Here is a 27,000-nt window from a genome sequence, read left to right as displayed (position 1 = left end):
CACACACTGGCGGAGGGCCACCAGGACACAGCAGCAGAGAGGAGAGACAAGGTGCATAGAAAACTCGGAGGGACAAACAGCAACAGAACAAAGAAGAATGTAGAAAGAGCAGCAGTTAAATTCAGGAAAAAAGCAAAGCCAACTAGCATGCTGTTGAAATGCATGTGTGTTAATGCGAGGAGTGTTACAAATAAGATTGACGAGTTGCAGGCGCAAGTTGCCACATGGGGTTATGCAATAGTAGCTATAACGGAGACCTGGCTTCAAAATGGGCGGAATTGGAAACTAAACAATCCTGGCTACAATGTAATAACATTTGTAGAAGTCGTGTGGGCAGATGTCACATGATCAGGCAGAATCATAGAAATTTACAGCACAGAAGGAGGCCATTCGGCCCATCTTGTCCGTGCCAGCCGACAAAGAGCAATCCACCCAAATCCCACTTTACAGCACTTGGTCCGTAGCCTTGTAGGTTACGGCAGTTCAAGTGCATATCCAAGTACTTTTTAAACGTGATGAGGGTTTCTGCCTCTACCACCCTTTCAGGCAGTGCATTCCAGACCCCCACCATTCACTGGGTGAAAAAATGTCTCCTCAAATTCCCTGTAAACCTCCTACCAATTACTTGAAATCTATTATTGACCCTTCTGCTAAGGGAAATAGGTCCTTCCTATCCACTCTATCTCGGCCCCTCATAATTTTACACACCTCAATTAGGTCTCGCCTCAGCCTCCTGTGTTCCAAAGAAAACAACCCCAGCCTATCCAATCTTTCCTCATAACTAAAATTCCCCAGCCCAGGCAACATCCTCGGAAATCTCCTCTGCACCTTCTCTAGTGCAATCGCATCCTTCTTGTAATGTGGTGACCAGAACTGCACGCGGCACTCTAGCTGCGGCCTAACTAGTGTTTTATACAGTTGAAGCATAACCTCCCCGCTCTTATATTCTACGCCTCGGCTAATAAAGGCAAGTATCCCGTATGCCTGCTTAACCACTTTATCTACCTGTCCTGCTACCTTCAGGGATCTGTGGACATGCACTCCAAGGTCCCGCTGATCCTCTGCATTTCTCAGTGTCCTACCATTTATTGTGTATTCCAACTGAATTCCATTTGCCACTGTTCTGCCCACTAGACGAGTCCATTGATATCTTCCTGCAGTCTACAGCATTCTGTTTCATTATTAACCACACGGCCAATTTTTGTATCATCTGCAAACTTCTTAATCATACTTCCTACATTCAAATCCAAATCATTGATATATACCAGAAAAAGCAAAGGGCCCAGTACTGAGTCGGTGCAGGCTCGATGGGCCGAAATGGCCTCTATCTGCACTGTGGGGTTTCTGTGATTCTGTGAGCCCTGCGGAACCCCACTGGAAACAGCCTTCCGGTCACAAAGACACCCTTCGACCATTACCCTTTGTTTCCTGCCTCTGAGCCAATTTTGGATCCAACTTGCCACTTTGCCTTGGATCCCATGGGCTTTTACTTTCGTGACCAATCTGGCATGCGGGACCTTATCAAAAGCCTTGCTAAAATCCATATAGACTACATCAAAGGCACTACCCTCATCGACCCTCCTTGTTACCTCCTCGAAAAATTGAATTGCGTTAGTCAGACACGACCTTCCGTTAAGAAATCCATGCTGACTGTCCCTGATTAATCCGTGTCTTTCTAAATGAAGATTTCTCCTGTCCCTCAGAACTTTTTCCAATAATTTTCCCACCACCGAGGTTAGGCTGACTGGCCTGTAATTATGCGGTCTATCCCTCTCTCCCTTTTGAAAGAACGGTAGCACGTTAGCAGTCCTCCAGTGGTCGGGCACCACACCTGTAGCCAGAGAGGATTGTAAAATGATGGTGAGAGCCTGTGCTATTTGGTGTCTTACTTCTCTTAAGAGTGTGGGATAGATTTGATGCGGGCCTGGGTATTTGTCCAGTTTGAAAGATGCTACAGCCCTTAAGACTTGGTGTTTGAGCATGTTTATTTGATGTAATATTTGAATAGAAGGCAATGAAGGGTTGGGCTTGTAGTTTGTTTGTGTGGGAGGCAGAGCAGCAAGAAGAGGTGGAGGGGGGGTGGGGGGGTTGCGGGAGGAGTAAAACTTGTAAATGTAAATTGAGTGTTGAATACTTGTATGAATGTGTAGAAGAAGAGAAAAAAATGGGCGACAGCTTTAAGTAAAGAGAAAGCCAGCCAGCATATGCCTACGGCCATACTAGTCTGAATACGCCCGATCTCGTCTGATCTCGGAAGCTAAGCAGAGTCAGGCCTGGTTAGTACTTGGATGGGAGACCGCCTGGGAACACCAGGTGCAGTAGGCTTTTGCTGCCGCCACAGGCTGCTCAACGTTTTGCACACACACGCGCACACACTGCTCTTAATCAATCAACATCCTTTTTGCTGCTCTCTCTCTCTCTCTCTCTCTCTCTCTCTCGCTTTCCTTTGACCATTTCTTCGCTGCACATTCTCCTGCTGCTACACAAATGCAAGGGGCTCCAGACACAGGGCCGAAATAAGCAGAAGAAGAAAATAAGATAGCCAAAATACACACACTGGCGGAGGGCCACCAGGACACAGCAGCAGAGAGGAGAGACAAGGTGCATAGAAAACTCGGAGGGACAAACAGCAACAGAACAAAGAAGAATGTAGAAAGAGCAGCAGTTAAATTCAGGAAAAAAGCAAAGCCAACTAGCATGCTGTTGAAATGCATGTGTGTTAATGCGAGGAGTGTTACAAATAAGATTGACGAGTTGCAGGCGCAAGTTACATAGATACATAGAAGATAGGAGCAGGAGTAGGCCATTCGGCCCTTCGTGCCTGCTCCGCCATTTAATGAGATCATGGCTGATCCTTTAATTCAGTATCCCGTCCCCGCCTTCTCTCCGTAACCCTTAACCCCTTTTGCCCGTAGAAATATATCTAATTCCCTCTTAAATATATTTAATGAGCTGGCGTACACTGCCCTCTGTGGCAATGAGTTCCACAGGTTCACCACTCTCTGAGTGAAGAAATTCCCCCTCATCTCTGTCCTAAATGGTTTAGCCCTTATCCTTAAATTATGTCCTCTAGTTCTGTTTTCACCCGCCAAGGGAAACATTCCTTCTGCATCCAGTCTGTCTAGACCTGTCAGAATTTTATACACTTCTATGAGGTCCCCTCTCAATCTTCTAAACTCCAGTGTGTACATCCCTAAACTACATAGTCTCTCCTCATAGGTCATTCCCGCCATTCCTGGTATCAGCCTGGTGAATCGCCGCTGCACCCCCTCCATGGCAAGAACATCCTTCCTCAGATGAGGCGACCAAAACTGTACACAGTACTCGAGGTGTGGTCTCACCAGTGCCCTGTACAGCTGCAGCAAGGTATCCCTGTTCCTGTATTCTAACCCTTTTGCTATGAAGGCCAGCATACCGTTTGCCTTCTTGACCGCCTGTTGCACCTGCATGCTCGCCTTCAGTGACTGGTGTACAAGAACACCCAGGTCTCTCTGTACTTCCCCCTCTCCCAATCTATTGCCATTTAAATAATAATTTGCCCTCCCGTTCCTGCACCCAAGGTGGATAACTTCGCACTTGTCCACATTATAGTGCATCTGCCATTTATCCGCCCAATCGCCCAGTCTGTCCAAATCGCTCTGGAGCTTCCTGGTCTCTTCCTCTGAGCCCACCCCACCTCCTAGTTTAGTGTCGTCTGCAAATTTGGAAATGCTGCATCCGACTCCCTGATCCAGGTCATTAATGTAAATTGTGAACAGCTGGGGGCCCAGGACAGATCCCTGTGGTACCCCACTTGTTACTGCCTGCCATTCAGAAAATGAGCCGTTTATTCCAACTCTCTGTTTTCTATCTGACAGCCAGTTCCCTATCCACGCCAAAACTTTCCCCTTTATCCCATGAGCCTCAATTTTCCATGCTAATCTTTTATGTGGGACCTTATCGAAGGCCTTTTGGAAGTCCAGGTACACCACATCTACTGGCTCTCCCCCATCTATTCTACCAGTTACTCCCTCAAAAAATTCCAATAGATTAGTCAAGCACGATTTACCCTTTGTAAATCCATGTTGACTCTGTCCTATCCTGTCCCCATTTGCTAAGTGCTCCGCTATTTCATCCTTAATGATGGACTCCAGCATTTTGCCCACAACTGATGTAAGGCTTACAGGTCTGTAATTACCTGCTTTTTCCCTACCCCCCTTTTTGAATAGTGGGGTAACGTTAGCTACCCTCCAATCCATCGGCACTGTTCCCGAGTCTAATGAATGCCACATGGGGTTATGCAATAGTAGCTATAACGGAGACCTGGCTTCAAAATGGGCGGAATTGGAAACTAAACAATCCTGGCTACAATGTAATAACATTTGTAGAAGTCGTGTGGGCAGATGTCACATGATCAGGCAGAATCATAGAAATTTACAGCACAGAAGGAGGCCATTCGGCCCATCTTGTCCGTGCCAGCCGACAAAGAGCAATCCACCCAAATCCCACTTTACAGCACTTGGTCCGTAGCCTTGTAGGTTACGGCAGTTCAAGTGCATATCCAAGTACTTTTTAAACGTGATGAGGGTTTCTGCCTCTACCACCCTTTCAGGCAGTGCATTCCAGACCCCCACCATTCACTGGGTGAAAAAATGTCTCCTCAAATTCCCTGTAAACCTCCTACCAATTACTTGAAATCTATTATTGACCCTTCTGCTAAGGGAAATAGGTCCTTCCTATCCACTCTATCTCGGCCCCTCATAATTTTACACACCTCAATTAGGTCTCGCCTCAGCCTCCTGTGTTCCAAAGAAAACAACCCCAGCCTATCCAATCTTTCCTCATAACTAAAATTCCCCAGCCCAGGCAACATCCTCGGAAATCTCCTCTGCACCTTCTCTAGTGCAATCGCATCCTTCTTGTAATGTGGTGACCAGAACTGCACGCGGCACTCTAGCTGCGGCCTAACTAGTGTTTTATACAGTTGAAGCATAACCTCCCCGCTCTTATATTCTACGCCTCGGCTAATAAAGGCAAGTATCCCGTATGCCTGCTTAACCACTTTATCTACCTGTCCTGCTACCTTCAGGGATCTGTGGACATGCACTCCAAGGTCCCGCTGATCCTCTGCATTTCTCAGTGTCCTACCATTTATTGTGTATTCCAACTGAATTCCATTTGCCACTGTTCTGCCCACTAGACGAGTCCATTGATATCTTCCTGCAGTCTACAGCATTCTGTTTCATTATTAACCACACGGCCAATTTTTGTATCATCTGCAAACTTCTTAATCATACTTCCTACATTCAAATCCAAATCATTGATATATACCAGAAAAAGCAAAGGGCCCAGTACTGAGTCGGTGCAGGCTCGATGGGCCGAAATGGCCTCTATCTGCACTGTGGGGTTTCTGTGATTCTGTGAGCCCTGCGGAACCCCACTGGAAACAGCCTTCCGGTCACAAAGACACCCTTCGACCATTACCCTTTGTTTCCTGCCTCTGAGCCAATTTTGGATCCAACTTGCCACTTTGCCTTGGATCCCATGGGCTTTTACTTTCGTGACCAATCTGGCATGCGGGACCTTATCAAAAGCCTTGCTAAAATCCATATAGACTACATCAAAGGCACTACCCTCATCGACCCTCCTTGTTACCTCCTCGAAAAATTGAATTGCGTTAGTCAGACACGACCTTCCGTTAAGAAATCCATGCTGACTGTCCCTGATTAATCCGTGTCTTTCTAAATGAAGATTTCTCCTGTCCCTCAGAACTTTTTCCAATAATTTTCCCACCACCGAGGTTAGGCTGACTGGCCTGTAATTATGCGGTCTATCCCTCTCTCCCTTTTGAAAGAACGGTAGCACGTTAGCAGTCCTCCAGTGGTCGGGCACCACACCTGTAGCCAGAGAGGATTGTAAAATGATGGTGAGAGCCTGTGCTATTTGGTGTCTTACTTCTCTTAAGAGTGTGGGATAGATTTGATGCGGGCCTGGGTATTTGTCCAGTTTGAAAGATGCTACAGCCCTTAAGACTTGGTGTTTGAGCATGTTTATTTGATGTAATATTTGAATAGAAGGCAATGAAGGGTTGGGCTTGTAGTTTGTTTGTGTGGGAGGCAGAGCAGCAAGAAGAGGTGGAGGGGGGGTGGGGGGGTTGCGGGAGGAGTAAAACTTGTAAATGTAAATTGAGTGTTGAATACTTGTATGAATGTGTAGAAGAAGAGAAAAAAATGGGCGACAGCTTTAAGTAAAGAGAAAGCCAGCCAGCATATGCCTACGGCCATACTAGTCTGAATACGCCCGATCTCGTCTGATCTCGGAAGCTAAGCAGAGTCAGGCCTGGTTAGTACTTGGATGGGAGACCGCCTGGGAACACCAGGTGCAGTAGGCTTTTGCTGCCGCCACAGGCTGCTCAACGTTTTGCACACACACGCGCACACACTGCTCTTAATCAATCAACATCCTTTTTGCTGCTCTCTCTCTCTCTCTCTCTCTCTCTCTCTCGCTTTCCTTTGACCATTTCTTCGCTGCACATTCTCCTGCTGCTACACAAATGCAAGGGGCTCCAGACACAGGGCCGAAATAAGCAGAAGAAGAAAATAAGATAGCCAAAATACACACACTGGCGGAGGGCCACCAGGACACAGCAGCAGAGAGGAGAGACAAGGTGCATAGAAAACTCGGAGGGACAAACAGCAACAGAACAAAGAAGAATGTAGAAAGAGCAGCAGTTAAATTCAGGAAAAAAGCAAAGCCAACTAGCATGCTGTTGAAATGCATGTGTGTTAATGCGAGGAGTGTTACAAATAAGATTGACGAGTTGCAGGCGCAAGTTACATAGATACATAGAAGATAGGAGCAGGAGTAGGCCATTCGGCCCTTCGTGCCTGCTCCGCCATTTAATGAGATCATGGCTGATCCTTTAATTCAGTATCCCGTCCCCGCCTTCTCTCCGTAACCCTTAACCCCTTTTGCCCGTAGAAATATATCTAATTCCCTCTTAAATATATTTAATGAGCTGGCGTACACTGCCCTCTGTGGCAATGAGTTCCACAGGTTCACCACTCTCTGAGTGAAGAAATTCCCCCTCATCTCTGTCCTAAATGGTTTAGCCCTTATCCTTAAATTATGTCCTCTAGTTCTGTTTTCACCCGCCAAGGGAAACATTCCTTCTGCATCCAGTCTGTCTAGACCTGTCAGAATTTTATACACTTCTATGAGGTCCCCTCTCAATCTTCTAAACTCCAGTGTGTACATCCCTAAACTACATAGTCTCTCCTCATAGGTCATTCCCGCCATTCCTGGTATCAGCCTGGTGAATCGCCGCTGCACCCCCTCCATGGCAAGAACATCCTTCCTCAGATGAGGCGACCAAAACTGTACACAGTACTCGAGGTGTGGTCTCACCAGTGCCCTGTACAGCTGCAGCAAGGTATCCCTGTTCCTGTATTCTAACCCTTTTGCTATGAAGGCCAGCATACCGTTTGCCTTCTTGACCGCCTGTTGCACCTGCATGCTCGCCTTCAGTGACTGGTGTACAAGAACACCCAGGTCTCTCTGTACTTCCCCCTCTCCCAATCTATTGCCATTTAAATAATAATTTGCCCTCCCGTTCCTGCACCCAAGGTGGATAACTTCGCACTTGTCCACATTATAGTGCATCTGCCATTTATCCGCCCAATCGCCCAGTCTGTCCAAATCGCTCTGGAGCTTCCTGGTCTCTTCCTCTGAGCCCACCCCACCTCCTAGTTTAGTGTCGTCTGCAAATTTGGAAATGCTGCATCCGACTCCCTGATCCAGGTCATTAATGTAAATTGTGAACAGCTGGGGGCCCAGGACAGATCCCTGTGGTACCCCACTTGTTACTGCCTGCCATTCAGAAAATGAGCCGTTTATTCCAACTCTCTGTTTTCTATCTGACAGCCAGTTCCCTATCCACGCCAAAACTTTCCCCTTTATCCCATGAGCCTCAATTTTCCATGCTAATCTTTTATGTGGGACCTTATCGAAGGCCTTTTGGAAGTCCAGGTACACCACATCTACTGGCTCTCCCCCATCTATTCTACCAGTTACTCCCTCAAAAAATTCCAATAGATTAGTCAAGCACGATTTACCCTTTGTAAATCCATGTTGACTCTGTCCTATCCTGTCCCCATTTGCTAAGTGCTCCGCTATTTCATCCTTAATGATGGACTCCAGCATTTTGCCCACAACTGATGTAAGGCTTACAGGTCTGTAATTACCTGCTTTTTCCCTACCCCCCTTTTTGAATAGTGGGGTAACGTTAGCTACCCTCCAATCCATCGGCACTGTTCCCGAGTCTAATGAATGCCACATGGGGTTATGCAATAGTAGCTATAACGGAGACCTGGCTTCAAAATGGGCGGAATTGGAAACTAAACAATCCTGGCTACAATGTAATAACATTTGTAGAAGTCGTGTGGGCAGATGTCACATGATCAGGCAGAATCATAGAAATTTACAGCACAGAAGGAGGCCATTCGGCCCATCTTGTCCGTGCCAGCCGACAAAGAGCAATCCACCCAAATCCCACTTTACAGCACTTGGTCCGTAGCCTTGTAGGTTACGGCAGTTCAAGCGCATATCCAAGTACTTTTTAAACGTGATGAGGGTTTCTGCCTCTACCACCCTTTCAGGCAGTGCATTCCAGACCCCCACCATTCACTGGGTGAAAAAATGTCTCCTCAAATTCCCTGTAAACCTCCTACCAATTACTTGAAATCTATTATTGACCCTTCTGCTAAGGGAAATAGGTCCTTCCTATCCACTCTATCTCGGCCCCTCATAATTTTACACACCTCAATTAGGTCTCGCCTCAGCCTCCTGTGTTCCAAAGAAAACAACCCCAGCCTATCCAATCTTTCCTCATAACTAAAATTCCCCAGCCCAGGCAACATCCTCGGAAATCTCCTCTGCACCTTCTCTAGTGCAATCGCATCCTTCTTGTAATGTGGTGACCAGAACTGCACGCGGCACTCTAGCTGCGGCCTAACTAGTGTTTTATACAGTTGAAGCATAACCTCCCCGCTCTTATATTCTACGCCTCGGCTAATAAAGGCAAGTATCCCGTATGCCTGCTTAACCACTTTATCTACCTGTCCTGCTACCTTCAGGGATCTGTGGACATGCACTCCAAGGTCCCGCTGATCCTCTGCATTTCTCAGTGTCCTACCATTTATTGTGTATTCCAACTGAATTCCATTTGCCACTGTTCTGCCCACTAGACGAGTCCATTGATATCTTCCTGCAGTCTACAGCATTCTGTTTCATTATTAACCACACGGCCAATTTTTGTATCATCTGCAAACTTCTTAATCATACTTCCTACATTCAAATCCAAATCATTGATATATACCAGAAAAAGCAAAGGGCCCAGTACTGAGTCGGTGCAGGCTCGATGGGCCGAAATGGCCTCTATCTGCACTGTGGGGTTTCTGTGATTCTGTGAGCCCTGCGGAACCCCACTGGAAACAGCCTTCCGGTCACAAAAACACCCTTCGACCATTACCCTTTGTTTCCTGCCTCTGAGCCAATTTTGGATCCAACTTGCCACTTTGCCTTGGATCCCATGGGCTTTTACTTTCGTGACCAATCTGGCATGCGGGACCTTATCAAAAGCCTTGCTAAAATCCATATAGACTACATCAAAGGCACTACCCTCATCGACCCTCCTTGTTACCTCCTCGAAAAATTGAATTGCGTTAGTCAGACACGACCTTCCGTTAAGAAATCCATGCTGACTGTCCCTGATTAATCCGTGTCTTTCTAAATGAAGATTTCTCCTGTCCCTCAGAACTTTTTCCAATAATTTTCCCACCACCGAGGTTAGGCTGACTGGCCTGTAATTATGCGGTCTATCCCTCTCTCCCTTTTGAAAGAACGGTAGCACGTTAGCAGTCCTCCAGTGGTCGGGCACCACACCTGTAGCCAGAGAGGATTGTAAAATGATGGTGAGAGCCTGTGCTATTTGGTGTCTTACTTCTCTTAAGAGTGTGGGATAGATTTGATGCGGGCCTGGGTATTTGTCCAGTTTGAAAGATGCTACAGCCCTTAAGACTTGGTGTTTGAGCATGTTTATTTGATGTAATATTTGAATAGAAGGCAATGAAGGGTTGGGCTTGTAGTTTGTTTGTGTGGGAGGCAGAGCAGCAAGAAGAGGTGGAGGGGGGGTGGGGGGGTTGCGGGAGGAGTAAAACTTGTAAATGTAAATTGAGTGTTGAATACTTGTATGAATGTGTAGAAGAAGAGAAAAAAATGGGCGACAGCTTTAAGTAAAGAGAAAGCCAGCCAGCATATGCCTACGGCCATACTAGTCTGAATACGCCCGATCTCGTCTGATCTCGGAAGCTAAGCAGAGTCAGGCCTGGTTAGTACTTGGATGGGAGACCGCCTGGGAACACCAGGTGCAGTAGGCTTTTGCTGCCGCCACAGGCTGCTCAACGTTTTGCACACACACGCGCACACACTGCTCTTAATCAATCAACATCCTTTTTGCTGCTCTCTCTCTCTCTCTCTCTCTCTCTCTCTCGCTTTCCTTTGACCATTTCTTCGCTGCACATTCTCCTGCTGCTACACAAATGCAAGGGGCTCCAGACACAGGGCCGAAATAAGCAGAAGAAGAAAATAAGATAGCCAAAATACACACACTGGCGGAGGGCCACCAGGACACAGCAGCAGAGAGGAGAGACAAGGTGCATAGAAAACTCGGAGGGACAAACAGCAACAGAACAAAGAAGAATGTAGAAAGAGCAGCAGTTAAATTCAGGAAAAAAGCAAAGCCAACTAGCATGCTGTTGAAATGCATGTGTGTTAATGCGAGGAGTGTTACAAATAAGATTGACGAGTTGCAGGCGCAAGTTGCCACATGGGGTTATGCAATAGTAGCTATAACGGAGACCTGGCTTCAAAATGGGCGGAATTGGAAACTAAACAATCCTGGCTACAATGTAATAACATTTGTAGAAGTCGTGTGGGCAGATGTCACATGATCAGGCAGAATCATAGAAATTTACAGCACAGAAGGAGGCCATTCGGCCCATCTTGTCCGTGCCAGCCGACAAAGAGCAATCCACCCAAATCCCACTTTACAGCACTTGGTCCGTAGCCTTGTAGGTTACGGCAGTTCAAGTGCATATCCAAGTACTTTTTAAACGTGATGAGGGTTTCTGCCTCTACCACCCTTTCAGGCAGTGCATTCCAGACCCCCACCATTCACTGGGTGAAAAAATGTCTCCTCAAATTCCCTGTAAACCTCCTACCAATTACTTGAAATCTATTATTGACCCTTCTGCTAAGGGAAATAGGTCCTTCCTATCCACTCTATCTCGGCCCCTCATAATTTTACACACCTCAATTAGGTCTCGCCTCAGCCTCCTGTGTTCCAAAGAAAACAACCCCAGCCTATCCAATCTTTCCTCATAACTAAAATTCCCCAGCCCAGGCAACATCCTCGGAAATCTCCTCTGCACCTTCTCTAGTGCAATCGCATCCTTCTTGTAATGTGGTGACCAGAACTGCACGCGGCACTCTAGCTGCGGCCTAACTAGTGTTTTATACAGTTGAAGCATAACCTCCCCGCTCTTATATTCTACGCCTCGGCTAATAAAGGCAAGTATCCCGTATGCCTGCTTAACCACTTTATCTACCTGTCCTGCTACCTTCAGGGATCTGTGGACATGCACTCCAAGGTCCCGCTGATCCTCTGCATTTCTCAGTGTCCTACCATTTATTGTGTATTCCAACTGAATTCCATTTGCCACTGTTCTGCCCACTAGACGAGTCCATTGATATCTTCCTGCAGTCTACAGCATTCTGTTTCATTATTAACCACACGGCCAATTTTTGTATCATCTGCAAACTTCTTAATCATACTTCCTACATTCAAATCCAAATCATTGATATATACCAGAAAAAGCAAAGGGCCCAGTACTGAGTCGGTGCAGGCTCGATGGGCCGAAATGGCCTCTATCTGCACTGTGGGGTTTCTGTGATTCTGTGAGCCCTGCGGAACCCCACTGGAAACAGCCTTCCGGTCACAAAGACACCCTTCGACCATTACCCTTTGTTTCCTGCCTCTGAGCCAATTTTGGATCCAACTTGCCACTTTGCCTTGGATCCCATGGGCTTTTACTTTCGTGACCAATCTGGCATGCGGGACCTTATCAAAAGCCTTGCTAAAATCCATATAGACTACATCAAAGGCACTACCCTCATCGACCCTCCTTGTTACCTCCTCGAAAAATTGAATTGCGTTAGTCAGACACGACCTTCCGTTAAGAAATCCATGCTGACTGTCCCTGATTAATCCGTGTCTTTCTAAATGAAGATTTCTCCTGTCCCTCAGAACTTTTTCCAATAATTTTCCCACCACCGAGGTTAGGCTGACTGGCCTGTAATTATGCGGTCTATCCCTCTCTCCCTTTTGAAAGAACGGTAGCACGTTAGCAGTCCTCCAGTGGTCGGGCACCACACCTGTAGCCAGAGAGGATTGTAAAATGATGGTGAGAGCCTGTGCTATTTGGTGTCTTACTTCTCTTAAGAGTGTGGGATAGATTTGATGCGGGCCTGGGTATTTGTCCAGTTTGAAAGATGCTACAGCCCTTAAGACTTGGTGTTTGAGCATGTTTATTTGATGTAATATTTGAATAGAAGGCAATGAAGGGTTGGGCTTGTAGTTTGTTTGTGTGGGAGGCAGAGCAGCAAGAAGAGGTGGAGGGGGGGTGGGGGGGTTGCGGGAGGAGTAAAACTTGTAAATGTAAATTGAGTGTTGAATACTTGTATGAATGTGTAGAAGAAGAGAAAAAAATGGGCGACAGCTTTAAGTAAAGAGAAAGCCAGCCAGCATATGCCTACGGCCATACTAGTCTGAATACGCCCGATCTCGTCTGATCTCGGAAGCTAAGCAGAGTCAGGCCTGGTTAGTACTTGGATGGGAGACCGCCTGGGAACACCAGGTGCAGTAGGCTTTTGCTGCCGCCACAGGCTGCTCAACGTTTTGCACACACACGCGCACACACTGCTCTTAATCAATCAACATCCTTTTTGCTGCTCTCTCTCTCTCTCTCTCTCTCGCTTTCCTTTGACCATTTCTTCGCTGCACATTCTCCTGCTGCTACACAAATGCAAGGGGCTCCAGACACAGGGCCGAAATAAGCAGAAGAAGAAAATAAGATAGCCAAAATACACACACTGGCGGAGGGCCACCAGGACACAGCAGCAGAGAGGAGAGACAAGGTGCATAGAAAACTCGGAGGGACAAACAGCAACAGAACAAAGAAGAATGTAGAAAGAGCAGCAGTTAAATTCAGGAAAAAAGCAAAGCCAACTAGCATGCTGTTGAAATGCATGTGTGTTAATGCGAGGAGTGTTACAAATAAGATTGACGAGTTGCAGGCGCAAGTTGCCACATGGGGTTATGCAATAGTAGCTATAACGGAGACCTGGCTTCAAAATGGGCGGAATTGGAAACTAAACAATCCTGGCTACAATGTAATAACATTTGTAGAAGTCGTGTGGGCAGATGTCACATGATCAGGCAGAATCATAGAAATTTACAGCACAGAAGGAGGCCATTCGGCCCATCTTGTCCGTGCCAGCCGACAAAGAGCAATCCACCCAAATCCCACTTTACAGCACTTGGTCCGTAGCCTTGTAGGTTACGGCAGTTCAAGTGCATATCCAAGTACTTTTTAAACGTGATGAGGGTTTCTGCCTCTACCACCCTTTCAGGCAGTGCATTCCAGACCCCCACCATTCACTGGGTGAAAAAATGTCTCCTCAAATTCCCTGTAAACCTCCTACCAATTACTTGAAATCTATTATTGACCCTTCTGCTAAGGGAAATAGGTCCTTCCTATCCACTCTATCTCGGCCCCTCATAATTTTACACACCTCAATTAGGTCTCGCCTCAGCCTCCTGTGTTCCAAAGAAAACAACCCCAGCCTATCCAATCTTTCCTCATAACTAAAATTCCCCAGCCCAGGCAACATCCTCGGAAATCTCCTCTGCACCTTCTCTAGTGCAATCGCATCCTTCTTGTAATGTGGTGACCAGAACTGCACGCGGCACTCTAGCTGCGGCCTAACTAGTGTTTTATACAGTTGAAGCATAACCTCCCCGCTCTTATATTCTACGCCTCGGCTAATAAAGGCAAGTATCCCGTATGCCTGCTTAACCACTTTATCTACCTGTCCTGCTACCTTCAGGGATCTGTGGACATGCACTCCAAGGTCCCGCTGATCCTCTGCATTTCTCAGTGTCCTACCATTTATTGTGTATTCCAACTGAATTCCATTTGCCACTGTTCTGCCCACTAGACGAGTCCATTGATATCTTCCTGCAGTCTACAGCATTCTGTTTCATTATTAACCACACGGCCAATTTTTGTATCATCTGCAAACTTCTTAATCATACTTCCTACATTCAAATCCAAATCATTGATATATACCAGAAAAAGCAAAGGGCCCAGTACTGAGTCGGTGCAGGCTCGATGGGCCGAAATGGCCTCTATCTGCACTGTGGGGTTTCTGTGATTCTGTGAGCCCTGCGGAACCCCACTGGAAACAGCCTTCCGGTCACAAAGACACCCTTCGACCATTACCCTTTGTTTCCTGCCTCTGAGCCAATTTTGGATCCAACTTGCCACTTTGCCTTGGATCCCATGGGCTTTTACTTTCGTGACCAATCTGGCATGCGGGACCTTATCAAAAGCCTTGCTAAAATCCATATAGACTACATCAAAGGCACTACCCTCATCGACCCTCCTTGTTACCTCCTCGAAAAATTGAATTGCGTTAGTCAGACACGACCTTCCGTTAAGAAATCCATGCTGACTGTCCCTGATTAATCCGTGTCTTTCTAAATGAAGATTTCTCCTGTCCCTCAGAACTTTTTCCAATAATTTTCCCACCACCGAGGTTAGGCTGACTGGCCTGTAATTATGCGGTCTATCCCTCTCTCCCTTTTGAAAGAACGGTAGCACGTTAGCAGTCCTCCAGTGGTCGGGCACCACACCTGTAGCCAGAGAGGATTGTAAAATGATGGTGAGAGCCTGTGCTATTTGGTGTCTTACTTCTCTTAAGAGTGTGGGATAGATTTGATGCGGGCCTGGGTATTTGTCCAGTTTGAAAGATGCTACAGCCCTTAAGACTTGGTGTTTGAGCATGTTTATTTGATGTAATATTTGAATAGAAGGCAATGAAGGGTTGGGCTTGTAGTTTGTTTGTGTGGGAGGCAGAGCAGCAAGAAGAGGTTGCGGGAGGAGTAAAACTTGTAAATGTAAATTGAGTGTTGAATACTTGTATGAATGTGTAGAAGAAGAGAAAAAAATGGGCGACAGCTTTAAGTAAAGAGAAAGCCAGCCAGCATATGCCTACGGCCATACTAGTCTGAATACGCCCGATCTCGTCTGATCTCGGAAGCTAAGCAGAGTCAGGCCTGGTTAGTACTTGGATGGGAGACCGCCTGGGAACACCAGGTGCAGTAGGCTTTTGCTGCCGCCACAGGCTGCTCAACGTTTTGCACACACACGCGCACACACTGCTCTTAATCAATCAACATCCTTTTTGCTGCTCTCTCTCTCTCTCTCTCTCTCTCGCTTTCCTTTGACCATTTCTTCGCTGCACATTCTCCTGCTGCTACACAAATGCAAGGGGCTCCAGACACAGGGCCGAAATAAGCAGAAGAAGAAAATAAGATAGCCAAAATACACACACTGGCGGAGGGCCACCAGGACACAGCAGCAGAGAGGAGAGACAAGGTGCATAGAAAACTCGGAGGGACAAACAGCAACAGAACAAAGAAGAATGTAGAAAGAGCAGCAGTTAAATTCAGGAAAAAAGCAAAGCCAACTAGCATGCTGTTGAAATGCATGTGTGTTAATGCGAGGAGTGTTACAAATAAGATTGACGAGTTGCAGGCGCAAGTTGCCACATGGGGTTATGCAATAGTAGCTATAACGGAGACCTGGCTTCAAAATGGGCGGAATTGGAAACTAAACAATCCTGGCTACAATGTAATAACATTTGTAGAAGTCGTGTGGGCAGATGTCACATGATCAGGCAGAATCATAGAAATTTACAGCACAGAAGGAGGCCATTCGGCCCATCTTGTCCGTGCCAGCCGACAAAGAGCAATCCACCCAAATCCCACTTTACAGCACTTGGTCCGTAGCCTTGTAGGTTACGGCAGTTCAAGTGCATATCCAAGTACTTTTTAAACGTGATGAGGGTTTCTGCCTCTACCACCCTTTCAGGCAGTGCATTCCAGACCCCCACCATTCACTGGGTGAAAAAATGTCTCCTCAAATTCCCTGTAAACCTCCTACCAATTACTTGAAATCTATTATTGACCCTTCTGCTAAGGGAAATAGGTCCTTCCTATCCACTCTATCTCGGCCCCTCATAATTTTACATACCTCAATTAGGTCTCGCCTCAGCCTCCTGTGTTCCAAAGAAAACAACCCCAGCCTATCCAATCTTTCCTCATAACTAAAATTCCCCAGCCCAGGCAACATCCTCGGAAATCTCCTCTGCACCTTCTCTAGTGCAATCGCATCCTTCTTGTAATGTGGTGACCAGAACTGCACGCGGCACTCTAGCTGCGGCCTAACTAGTGTTTTATACAGTTGAAGCATAACCTCCCCGCTCTTATATTCTACGCCTCGGCTAATAAAGGCAAGTATCCCGTATGCCTGCTTAACCACTTTATCTACCTGTCCTGCTACCTTCAGGGATCTGTGGACATGCACTCCAAGGTCCCGCTGATCCTCTGCATTTCTCAGTGTCCTACCATTTATTGTGTATTCCAACTGAATTCCATTTGCCACTGTTCTGCCCACTAGACGAGTCCATTGATATCTTCCTGCAGTCTACAGCATTCTGTTTCATTATTAACCACACGGCCAATTTTTGTATCATCTGCAAACTTCTTAATCATACTTCCTACATTCAAATCCAAATCATTGATATATACCAGAAAAAGCAAAGGGCCCAGTACTGAGTCGGTGCAGGCTCGATGGGCCGAAATGGCCTCTATCTGCACTGTGGGGTTTCTGTGATTCTGTGAGCCCTGCGGAACCCCACTGGAAACAGCCTTCCGGTCACAAAGACACCCTTCGACCATTACCCTTTGTTTCCTGCCTCTGAGCCAATTTTGGATCCAACTTGCCACTTTGCCTTGGATCCCATGGGCTTTTACTTTCGTGACCAATCTGGCATGCGGGACCTTATCAAAAGCCTTGCTAAAATCCATATAGACTACATCAAAGGCACTACCCTCATCGACCCTCCTTGTTACCTCCTCGAAAAATTGAATTGCGTTAGTCAGACACGACCTTCCGTTAAGAAATCCATGCTGACTGTCCCTGATTAATCCGTGTCTTTCTAAATGAAGATTTCTCCTGTCCCTCAGAACTTTTTCCAATAATTTTCCCACCACCGAGGTTAGGCTGACTGGCCTGTAATTATGCGGTCTATCCCTCTCTCCCTTTTGAAAGAACGGTAGCACGTTAGCAGTCCTCCAGTGGTCGGGCACCACACCTGTAGCCAGAGAGGATTGTAAAATGATGGTGAGAGCCTGTGCTATTTGGTGTCTTACTTCTCTTAAGAGTGTGGGATAGATTTGATGCGGGCCTGGGTATTTGTCCAGTTTGAAAGATGCTACAGCCCTTAAGACTTGGTGTTTGAGCATGTTTATTTGATGTAATATTTGAATAGAAGGCAATGAAGGGTTGGGCTTGTAGTTTGTTTGTGTGGGAGGCAGAGCAGCAAGAAGAGGTGGAGGGGGGGTGGGGGGGTTGCGGGAGGAGTAAAACTTGTAAATGTAAATTGAGTGTTGAATACTTGTATGAATGTGTAGAAGAAGAGAAAAAAATGGGCGACAGCTTTAAGTAAAGAGAAAGCCAGCCAGCATATGCCTACGGCCATACTAGTCTGAATATGCCCGATCTCGTCTGATCTCGGAAGCTAAGCAGAGTCAGGCCTGGTTAGTACTTGGATGGGAGACCGCCTGGGAACACCAGGTGCAGTAGGCTTTTGCTGCCGCCACAGGCTGCTCAACGTTTTGCACACACACGCGCACACACTGCTCTTAATCAATCAACATCCTTTTTGCTGCTCTCTCTCTCTCTCTCTCTCTCTCGCTTTCCTTTGACCATTTCTTCGCTGCACATTCTCCTGCTGCTACACAAATGCAAGGGGCTCCAGACACAGGGCCGAAATAAGCAGAAGAAGAAAATAAGATAGCCAAAATACACACACTGGCGGAGGGCCACCAGGACACAGCAGCAGAGAGGAGAGACAAGGTGCATAGAAAACTCGGAGGGACAAACAGCAACAGAACAAAGAAGAATGTAGAAAGAGCAGCAGTTAAATTCAGGAAAAAAGCAAAGCCAACTAGCATGCTGTTGAAATGCATGTGTGTTAATGCGAGGAGTGTTACAAATAAGATTGACGAGTTGCAGGCGCAAGTTGCCACATGGGGTTATGCAATAGTAGCTATAACGGAGACCTGGCTTCAAAATGGGCGGAATTGGAAACTAACAATCCTGGCTACAATGTAATAACATTTGTAGAAGTCGTGTGGGCAGATGTCACATGATCAGGCAGAATCATAGAAATTTACAGCACAGAAGGAGGCCATTCGGCCCATCTTGTCCGTGCCAGCCGACGAAGAGCAATCCACCCAAATCCCACTTTACAGCACTTGGTCCGTAGCCTTGTAGGTTACGGCAGTTCAAGTGCATATCCAAGTACTTTTTAAACGTGATGAGGGTTTCTGCCTCTACCACCCTTTCAGGCAGTGCATTCCAGACCCCCACCATTCACTGGGTGAAAAAATGTCTCCTCAAATTCCCTGTAAACCTCCTACCAATTACTTGAAATCTATTATTGACCCTTCTGCTAAGGGAAATAGGTCCTTCCTATCCACTCTATCTCGGCCCCTCATAATTTTACACACCTCAATTAGGTCTCGCCTCAGCCTCCTGTGTTCCAAAGAAAACAACCCCAGCCTATCCAATCTTTCCTCATAACTAAAATTCCCCAGCCCAGGCAACATCCTCGGAAATCTCCTCTGCACCTTCTCTAGTGCAATCGCATCCTTCTTGTAATGTGGTGACCAGAACTGCACGCGGCACTCTAGCTGCGGCCTAACTAGTGTTTTATACAGTTGAAGCATAACCTCCCCGCTCTTATATTCTACGCCTCGGCTAATAAAGGCAAGTATCCCGTATGCCTGCTTAACCACTTTATCTACCTGTCCTGCTACCTTCAGGGATCTGTGGACATGCACTCCAAGGTCCCGCTGATCCTCTGCATTTCTCAGTGTCCTACCATTTATTGTGTATTCCAACTGAATTCCATTTGCCACTGTTCTGCCCACTAGACGAGTCCATTGATATCTTCCTGCAGTCTACAGCATTCTGTTTCATTATTAACCACACGGCCAATTTTTGTATCATCTGCAAACTTCTTAATCATACTTCCTACATTCAAATCCAAATCATTGATATATACCAGAAAAAGCAAAGGGCCCAGTACTGAGTCGGTGCAGGCTCGATGGGCCGAAATGGCCTCTATCTGCACTGTGGGGTTTCTGTGATTCTGTGAGCCCTGCGGAACCCCACTGGAAACAGCCTTCCGGTCACAAAGACACCCTTCGACCATTACCCTTTGTTTCCTGCCTCTGAGCCAATTTTGGATCCAACTTGCCACTTTGCCTTGGATCCCATGGGCTTTTACTTTCGTGACCAATCTGGCATGCGGGACCTTATCAAAAGCCTTGCTAAAATCCATATAGACTACATCAAAGGCACTACCCTCATCGACCCTCCTTGTTACCTCCTCGAAAAATTGAATTGCGTTAGTCAGACACGACCTTCCGTTAAGAAATCCATGCTGACTGTCCCTGATTAATCCGTGTCTTTCTAAATGAAGATTTCTCCTGTCCCTCAGAACTTTTTCCAATAATTTTCCCACCACCGAGGTTAGGCTGACTGGCCTGTAATTATGCGGTCTATCCCTCTCTCCCTTTTGAAAGAACGGTAGCACGTTAGCAGTCCTCCAGTGGTCGGGCACCACACCTGTAGCCAGAGAGGATTGTAAAATGATGGTGAGAGCCTGTGCTATTTGGTGTCTTACTTCTCTTAAGAGTGTGGGATAGATTTGATGCGGGCCTGGGTATTTGTCCAGTTTGAAAGATGCTACAGCCCTTAAGACTTGGTGTTTGAGCATGTTTATTTGATGTAATATTTGAATAGAAGGCAATGAAGGGTTGGGCTTGTAGTTTGTTTGTGTGGGAGGCAGAGCAGCAAGAAGAGGTGGAGGGGGGGTGGGGGGGTTGCGGGAGGAGTAAAACTTGTAAATGTAAATTGAGTGTTGAATACTTGTATGAATGTGTAGAAGAAGAGAAAAAAATGGGCGACAGCTTTAAGTAAAGAGAAAGCCAGCCAGCATATGCCTACGGCCATACTAGTCTGAATACGCCCGATCTCGTCTGATCTCGGAAGCTAAGCAGAGTCAGGCCTGGTTAGTACTTGGATGGGAGACCGCCTGGGAACACCAGGTGCAGTAGGCTTTTGCTGCCGCCACAGGCTGCTCAACGTTTTGCACACACACGCGCACACACTGCTCTTAATCAATCAACATCCTTTTTGCTGCTCTCTCTCTCTCTCTCTCTCTCTCTCTCTCGCTTTCCTTTGACCATTTCTTCGCTGCACATTCTCCTGCTGCTACACAAATGCAAGGGGCTCCAGACACAGGGCCGAAATAAGCAGAAGAAGAAAATAAGATAGCCAAAATACACACACTGGCGGAGGGCCACCAGGACACAGCAGCAGAGAGGAGAGACAAGGTGCATAGAAAACTCGGAGGGACAAACAGCAACAGAACAAAGAAGAATGTAGAAAGAGCAGCAGTTAAATTCAGGAAAAAAGCAAAGCCAACTAGCATGCTGTTGAAATGCATGTGTGTTAATGCGAGGAGTGTTACAAATAAGATTGACGAGTTGCAGGCGCAAGTTGCCACATGGGGTTATGCAATAGTAGCTATAACGGAGACCTGGCTTCAAAATGGGCGGAATTGGAAACTAAACAATCCTGGCTACAATGTAATAACATTTGTAGAAGTCGTGTGGGCAGATGTCACATGATCAGGCAGAATCATAGAAATTTACAGCACAGAAGGAGGCCATTCGGCCCATCTTGTCCGTGCCAGCCGACAAAGAGCAATCCACCCAAATCCCACTTTACAGCACTTGGTCCGTAGCCTTGTAGGTTACGGCAGTTCAAGTGCATATCCAAGTACTTTTTAAACGTGATGAGGGTTTCTGCCTCTACCACCCTTTCAGGCAGTGCATTCCAGACCCCCACCATTCACTGGGTGAAAAAATGTCTCCTCAAATTCCCTGTAAACCTCCTACCAATTACTTGAAATCTATTATTGACCCTTCTGCTAAGGGAAATAGGTCCTTCCTATCCACTCTATCTCGGCCTCTCATAATTTTACACACCTCAATTAGGTCTCGCCTCAGCCTCCTGTGTTCCAAAGAAAACAACCCCAGCCTATCCAATCTTTCCTCATAACTAAAATTCCCCAGCCCAGGCAACATCCTCGGAAATCTCCTCTGCACCTTCTCTAGTGCAATCGCATCCTTCTTGTAATGTGGTGACCAGAACTGCACGCGGCACTCTAGCTGCGGCCTAACTAGTGTTTTATACAGTTGAAGCATAACCTCCCCGCTCTTATATTCTACGCCTCGGCTAATAAAGGCAAGTATCCCGTATGCCTGCTTAACCACTTTATCTACCTGTCCTGCTACCTTCAGGGATCTGTGGACATGCACTCCAAGGTCCCGCTGATCCTCTGCATTTCTCAGTGTCCTACCATTTATTGTGTATTCCAACTGAATTCCATTTGCCACTGTTCTGCCCACTAGACGAGTCCATTGATATCTTCCTGCAGTCTACAGCATTCTGTTTCATTATTAACCACACGGCCAATTTTTGTATCATCTGCAAACTTCTTAATCATACTTCCTACATTCAAATCCAAATCATTGATATATACCAGAAAAAGCAAAGGGCCCAGTACTGAGTCGGTGCAGGCTCGATGGGCCGAAATGGCCTCTATCTGCACTGTGGGGTTTCTGTGATTCTGTGAGCCCTGCGGAACCCCACTGGAAACAGCCTTCCGGTCACAAAGACACCCTTCGACCATTACCCTTTGTTTCCTGCCTCTGAGCCAATTTTGGATCCAACTTGCCACTTTGCCTTGGATCCCATGGGCTTTTACTTTCGTGACCAATCTGGCATGCGGGACCTTATCAAAAGCCTTGCTAAAATCCATATAGACTACATCAAAGGCACTACCCTCATCGACCCTCCTTGTTACCTCCTCGAAAAATTGAATTGCGTTAGTCAGACACGACCTTCCGTTAAGAAATCCATGCTGACTGTCCCTGATTAATCCGTGTCTTTCTAAATGAAGATTTCTCCTGTCCCTCAGAACTTTTTCCAATAATTTTCCCACCACCGAGGTTAGGCTGACTGGCCTGTAATTATGCGGTCTATCCCTCTCTCCCTTTTGAAAGAACGGTAGCACGTTAGCAGTCCTCCAGTGGTCGGGCACCACACCTGTAGCCAGAGAGGATTGTAAAATGATGGTGAGAGCCTGTGCTATTTGGTGTCTTACTTCTCTTAAGAGTGTGGGATAGATTTGATGCGGGCCTGGGTATTTGTCCAGTTTGAAAGATGCTACAGCCCTTAAGACTTGGTGTTTGAGCATGTTTATTTGATGTAATATTTGAATAGAAGGCAATGAAGGGTTGGGCTTGTAGTTTGTTTGTGTGGGAGGCAGAGCAGCAAGAAGAGGTGGAGGGGGGGTGGGGGGGTTGCGGGAGGAGTAAAACTTGTAAATGTAAATTGAGTGTTGAATACTTGTATGAATGTGTAGAAGAAGAGAAAAAAATGGGCGACAGCTTTAAGTAAAGAGAAAGCCAGCCAGCATATGCCTACGGCCATACTAGTCTGAATACGCCCGATCTCGTCTGATCTCGGAAGCTAAGCAGAGTCAGGCCTGGTTAGTACTTGGATGGGAGACCGCCTGGGAACACCAGGTGCAGTAGGCTTTTGCTGCCGCCACAGGCTGCTCAACGTTTTGCACACACACGCGCACACACTGCTCTTAATCAATCAACATCCTTTTTGCTGCTCTCTCTCTCTCTCTCTCTCTCTCTCTCTCGCTTTCCTTTGACCATTTCTTCGCTGCACATTCTCCTGCTGCTACACAAATGCAAGGGGCTCCAGACACAGGGCCGAAATAAGCAGAAGAAGAAAATAAGATAGCCAAAATACACACACTGGCGGAGGGCCACCAGGACACAGCAGCAGAGAGGAGAGACAAGGTGCATAGAAAACTCGGAGGGACAAACAGCAACAGAACAAAGAAGAATGTAGAAAGAGCAGCAGTTAAATTCAGGAAAAAAGCAAAGCCAACTAGCATGCTGTTGAAATGCATGTGTGTTAATGCGAGGAGTGTTACAAATAAGATTGACGAGTTGCAGGCGCAAGTTGCCACATGGGGTTATGCAATAGTAGCTATAACGGAGACCTGGCTTCAAAATGGGCGGAATTGGAAACTAAACAATCCTGGCTACAATGTAATAACATTTGTAGAAGTCGTGTGGGCAGATGTCACATGATCAGGCAGAATCATAGAAATTTACAGCACAGAAGGAGGCCATTCGGCCCATCTTGTCCGTGCCAGCCGACAAAGAGCAATCCACCCAAATCCCACTTTACAGCACTTGGTCCGTAGCCTTGTAGGTTACGGCAGTTCAAGTGCATATCCAAGTACTTTTTAAACGTGATGAGGGTTTCTGCCTCTACCACCCTTTCAGGCAGTGCATTCCAGACCCCCACCATTCACTGGGTGAAAAAATGTCTCCTCAAATTCCCTGTAAACCTCCTACCAATTACTTGAAATCTATTATTGACCCTTCTGCTAAGGGAAATAGGTCCTTCCTATCCACTCTATCTCGGCCCCTCATAATTTTACACACCTCAATTAGGTCTCGCCTCAGCCTCCTGTGTTCCAAAGAAAACAACCCCAGCCTATCCAATCTTTCCTCATAACTAAAATTCCCCAGCCCAGGCAACATCCTCGGAAATCTCCTCTGCACCTTCTCTAGTGCAATCGCATCCTTCTTGTAATGTGGTGACCAGAACTGCACGCGGCACTCTAGCTGCGGCCTAACTAGTGTTTTATACAGTTGAAGCATAACCTCCCCGCTCTTATATTCTACGCCTCGGCTAATAAAGGCAAGTATCCCGTATGCCTGCTTAACCACTTTATCTACCTGTCCTGCTACCTTCAGGGATCTGTGGACATGCACTCCAAGGTCCCGCTGATCCTCTGCATTTCTCAGTGTCCTACCATTTATTGTGTATTCCAACTGAATTCCATTTGCCACTGTTCTGCCCACTAGACGAGTCCATTGATATCTTCCTGCAGTCTACAGCATTCTGTTTCATTATTAACCACACGGCCAATTTTTGTATCATCTGCAAACTTCTTAATCATACTTCCTACATTCAAATCCAAATCATTGATATATACCAGAAAAAGCAAAGGGCCCAGTACTGAGTCGGTGCAGGCTCGATGGGCCGAAATGGCCTCTATCTGCACTGTGGGGTTTCTGTGATTCTGTGAGCCCTGCGGAACCCCACTGGAAACAGCCTTCCGGTCACAAAGACACCCTTCGACCATTACCCTTTGTTTCCTGCCTCTGAGCCAATTTTGGATCCAACTTGCCACTTTGCCTTGGATCCCATGGGCTTTTACTTTCGTGACCAATCTGGCATGCGGGACCTTATCAAAAGCCTTGCTAAAATCCATATAGACTACATCAAAGGCACTACCCTCATCGACCCTCCTTGTTACCTCCTCGAAAAATTGAATTGCGTTAGTCAGACACGACCTTCCGTTAAGAAATCCATGCTGACTGTCCCTGATTAATCCGTGTCTTTCTAAATGAAGATTTCTCCTGTCCCTCAGAACTTTTTCCAATAATTTTCCCACCACCGAGGTTAGGCTGACTGGCCTGTAATTATGCGGTCTATCCCTCTCTCCCTTTTGAAAGAACGGTAGCACGTTAGCAGTCCTCCAGTGGTCGGGCACCACACCTGTAGCCAGAGAGGATTGTAAAATGATGGTGAGAGCCTGTGCTATTTGGTGTCTTACTTCTCTTAAGAGTGTGGGATAGATTTGATGCGGGCCTGGGTATTTGTCCAGTTTGAAAGATGCTACAGCCCTTAAGACTTGGTGTTTGAGCATGTTTATTTGATGTAATATTTGAATAGAAGGCAATGAAGGGTTGGGCTTGTAGTTTGTTTGTGTGGGAGGCAGAGCAGCAAGAAGAGGTGGAGGGGGGGTGGGGGGGTTGCGGGAGGAGTAAAACTTGTAAATGTAAATTGAGTGTTGAATACTTGTATGAATGTGTAGAAGAAGAGAAAAAAATGGGCGACAGCTTTAAGTAAAGAGAAAGCCAGCCAGCTTATGCCTACGGCCATACTAGTCTGAATACGCCCGATCTCGTCTGATCTCGGAAGCTAAGCAGAGTCAGGCCTGGTTAGTACTTGGATGGGAGACCGCCTGGGAACACCAGGTGCAGTAGGCTTTTGCTGCCGCCACAGGCTGCTCAACGTTTTGCACACACACGCGCACACACTGCTCTTAATCAATCAACATCCTTTTTGCTGCTCTCTCTCTCTCTCTCTCTCTCTCTCTCTCGCTTTCCTTTGACCATTTCTTCGCTGCACATTCTCCTGCTGCTACACAAATGCAAGGGGCTCCAGACACAGGGCCGAAATAAGCAGAAGAAGAAAATAAGATAGCCAAAATACACACACTGGCGGAGGGCCACCAGGACACAGCAGCAGAGAGGAGAGACAAGGTGCATAGAAAACTCGGAGGGACAAACAGCAACAGAACAAAGAAGAATGTAGAAAGAGCAGCAGTTAAATTCAGGAAAAAAGCAAAGCCAACTAGCATGCTGTTGAAATGCATGTGTGTTAATGCGAGGAGTGTTACAAATAAGATTGACGAGTTGCAGGCGCAAGTTGCCACATGGGGTTATGCAATAGTAGCTATAACGGAGACCTGGCTTCAAAATGGGCGGAATTGGAAACTAAACAATCCTGGCTACAATGTAATAACATTTGTAGAAGTCGTGTGGGCAGATGTCACATGATCAGGCAGAATCATAGAAATTTACAGCACAGAAGGAGGCCATTCGGCCCATCTTGTCCGTGCCAGCCGACAAAGAGCAATCCACCCAAATCCCACTTTACAGCACTTGGTCCGTAGCCTTGTAGGTTACGGCAGTTCAAGTGCATATCCAAGTACTTTTTAAACGTGATGAGGGTTTCTGCCTCTACCACCCTTTCAGGCAGTGCATTCCAGACCCCCACCATTCACTGGGTGAAAAAATGTCTCCTCAAATTCCCTGTAAACCTCCTACCAATTACTTGAAATCTATTATTGACCCTTCTGCTAAGGGAAATAGGTCCTTCCTATCCACTCTATCTCGGCCTCTCATAATTTTACACACCTCAATTAGGTCTCGCCTCAGCCTCCTGTGTTCCAAAGAAAACAACCCCAGCCTATCCAATCTTTCCTCATAACTAAAATTCCCCAGCCCAGGCAACATCCTCGGAAATCTCCTCTGCACCTTCTCTAGTGCAATCGCATCCTTCTTGTAATGTGGTGACCAGAACTGCACGCGGCACTCTAGCTGCGGCCTAACTAGTGTTTTATACAGTTGAAGCATAACCTCCCCGCTCTTATATTCTACGCCTCGGCTAATAAAGGCAAGTATCCCGTATGCCTGCTTAACCACTTTATCTACCTGTCCTGCTACCTTCAGGGATCTGTGGACATGCACTCCAAGGTCCCGCTGATCCTCTGCATTTCTCAGTGTCCTACCATTTATTGTGTATTCCA

The 27,000-nt window shown here is 46.6% G+C and overlaps 9 non-coding genes across 9 annotated transcripts; all 9 read left to right on the top strand.

Annotated features, from left to right (window-relative positions):
* Positions 1-2,206: 2,206 nt before the first annotated feature.
* On the top strand, positions 2,207-2,325 carry LOC147104130 (5S ribosomal RNA). The gene has a single exon (XR_015072497.1). It is a non-coding gene; the product is annotated as a 5S ribosomal RNA (ribosomal RNA).
* A 3,926-nt stretch (positions 2,326-6,251) lies between these two features.
* On the top strand, positions 6,252-6,370 carry LOC147104129 (5S ribosomal RNA). Its single transcript, XR_015072496.1, has one exon. It is a non-coding gene; the product is annotated as a 5S ribosomal RNA (ribosomal RNA).
* A 3,926-nt stretch (positions 6,371-10,296) lies between these two features.
* LOC147104128 (5S ribosomal RNA) lies at positions 10,297-10,415 on the top strand. The gene has a single exon (XR_015072494.1). It is a non-coding gene; the product is annotated as a 5S ribosomal RNA (ribosomal RNA).
* A 2,431-nt stretch (positions 10,416-12,846) lies between these two features.
* LOC147104127 (5S ribosomal RNA) lies at positions 12,847-12,965 on the top strand. The gene has a single exon (XR_015072493.1). It is a non-coding gene; the product is annotated as a 5S ribosomal RNA (ribosomal RNA).
* Positions 12,966-15,369: 2,404 nt separating this feature from the next.
* LOC147104126 (5S ribosomal RNA) lies at positions 15,370-15,488 on the top strand. The gene has a single exon (XR_015072492.1). It is a non-coding gene; the product is annotated as a 5S ribosomal RNA (ribosomal RNA).
* Positions 15,489-17,913: 2,425 nt separating this feature from the next.
* Positions 17,914-18,032, top strand: LOC147104125 (5S ribosomal RNA). The gene has a single exon (XR_015072740.1). It is a non-coding gene; the product is annotated as a 5S ribosomal RNA (ribosomal RNA).
* A 2,424-nt stretch (positions 18,033-20,456) lies between these two features.
* Positions 20,457-20,575, top strand: LOC147104124 (5S ribosomal RNA). The gene has a single exon (XR_015072491.1). It is a non-coding gene; the product is annotated as a 5S ribosomal RNA (ribosomal RNA).
* A 2,431-nt stretch (positions 20,576-23,006) lies between these two features.
* Positions 23,007-23,125, top strand: LOC147104123 (5S ribosomal RNA). The gene has a single exon (XR_015072490.1). It is a non-coding gene; the product is annotated as a 5S ribosomal RNA (ribosomal RNA).
* A 2,431-nt stretch (positions 23,126-25,556) lies between these two features.
* On the top strand, positions 25,557-25,675 carry LOC147104122 (5S ribosomal RNA). Its single transcript, XR_015072489.1, has one exon. It is a non-coding gene; the product is annotated as a 5S ribosomal RNA (ribosomal RNA).
* The last annotated feature ends 1,325 nt before the right edge of the window (positions 25,676-27,000 follow it).

Source organism: Somniosus microcephalus, chromosome 19, assembly GCF_052327205.1.
Source record: "Somniosus microcephalus isolate GS21.2 chromosome 19, FLI_Smic_1.0, whole genome shotgun sequence".
Classification (NCBI taxonomy): domain Eukaryota; kingdom Metazoa; phylum Chordata; class Chondrichthyes; order Squaliformes; family Somniosidae; genus Somniosus; species Somniosus microcephalus.
Note: the sequence above shows the minus strand (reverse complement) of the source record. Positions and strands in the feature narration are given on the sequence as shown.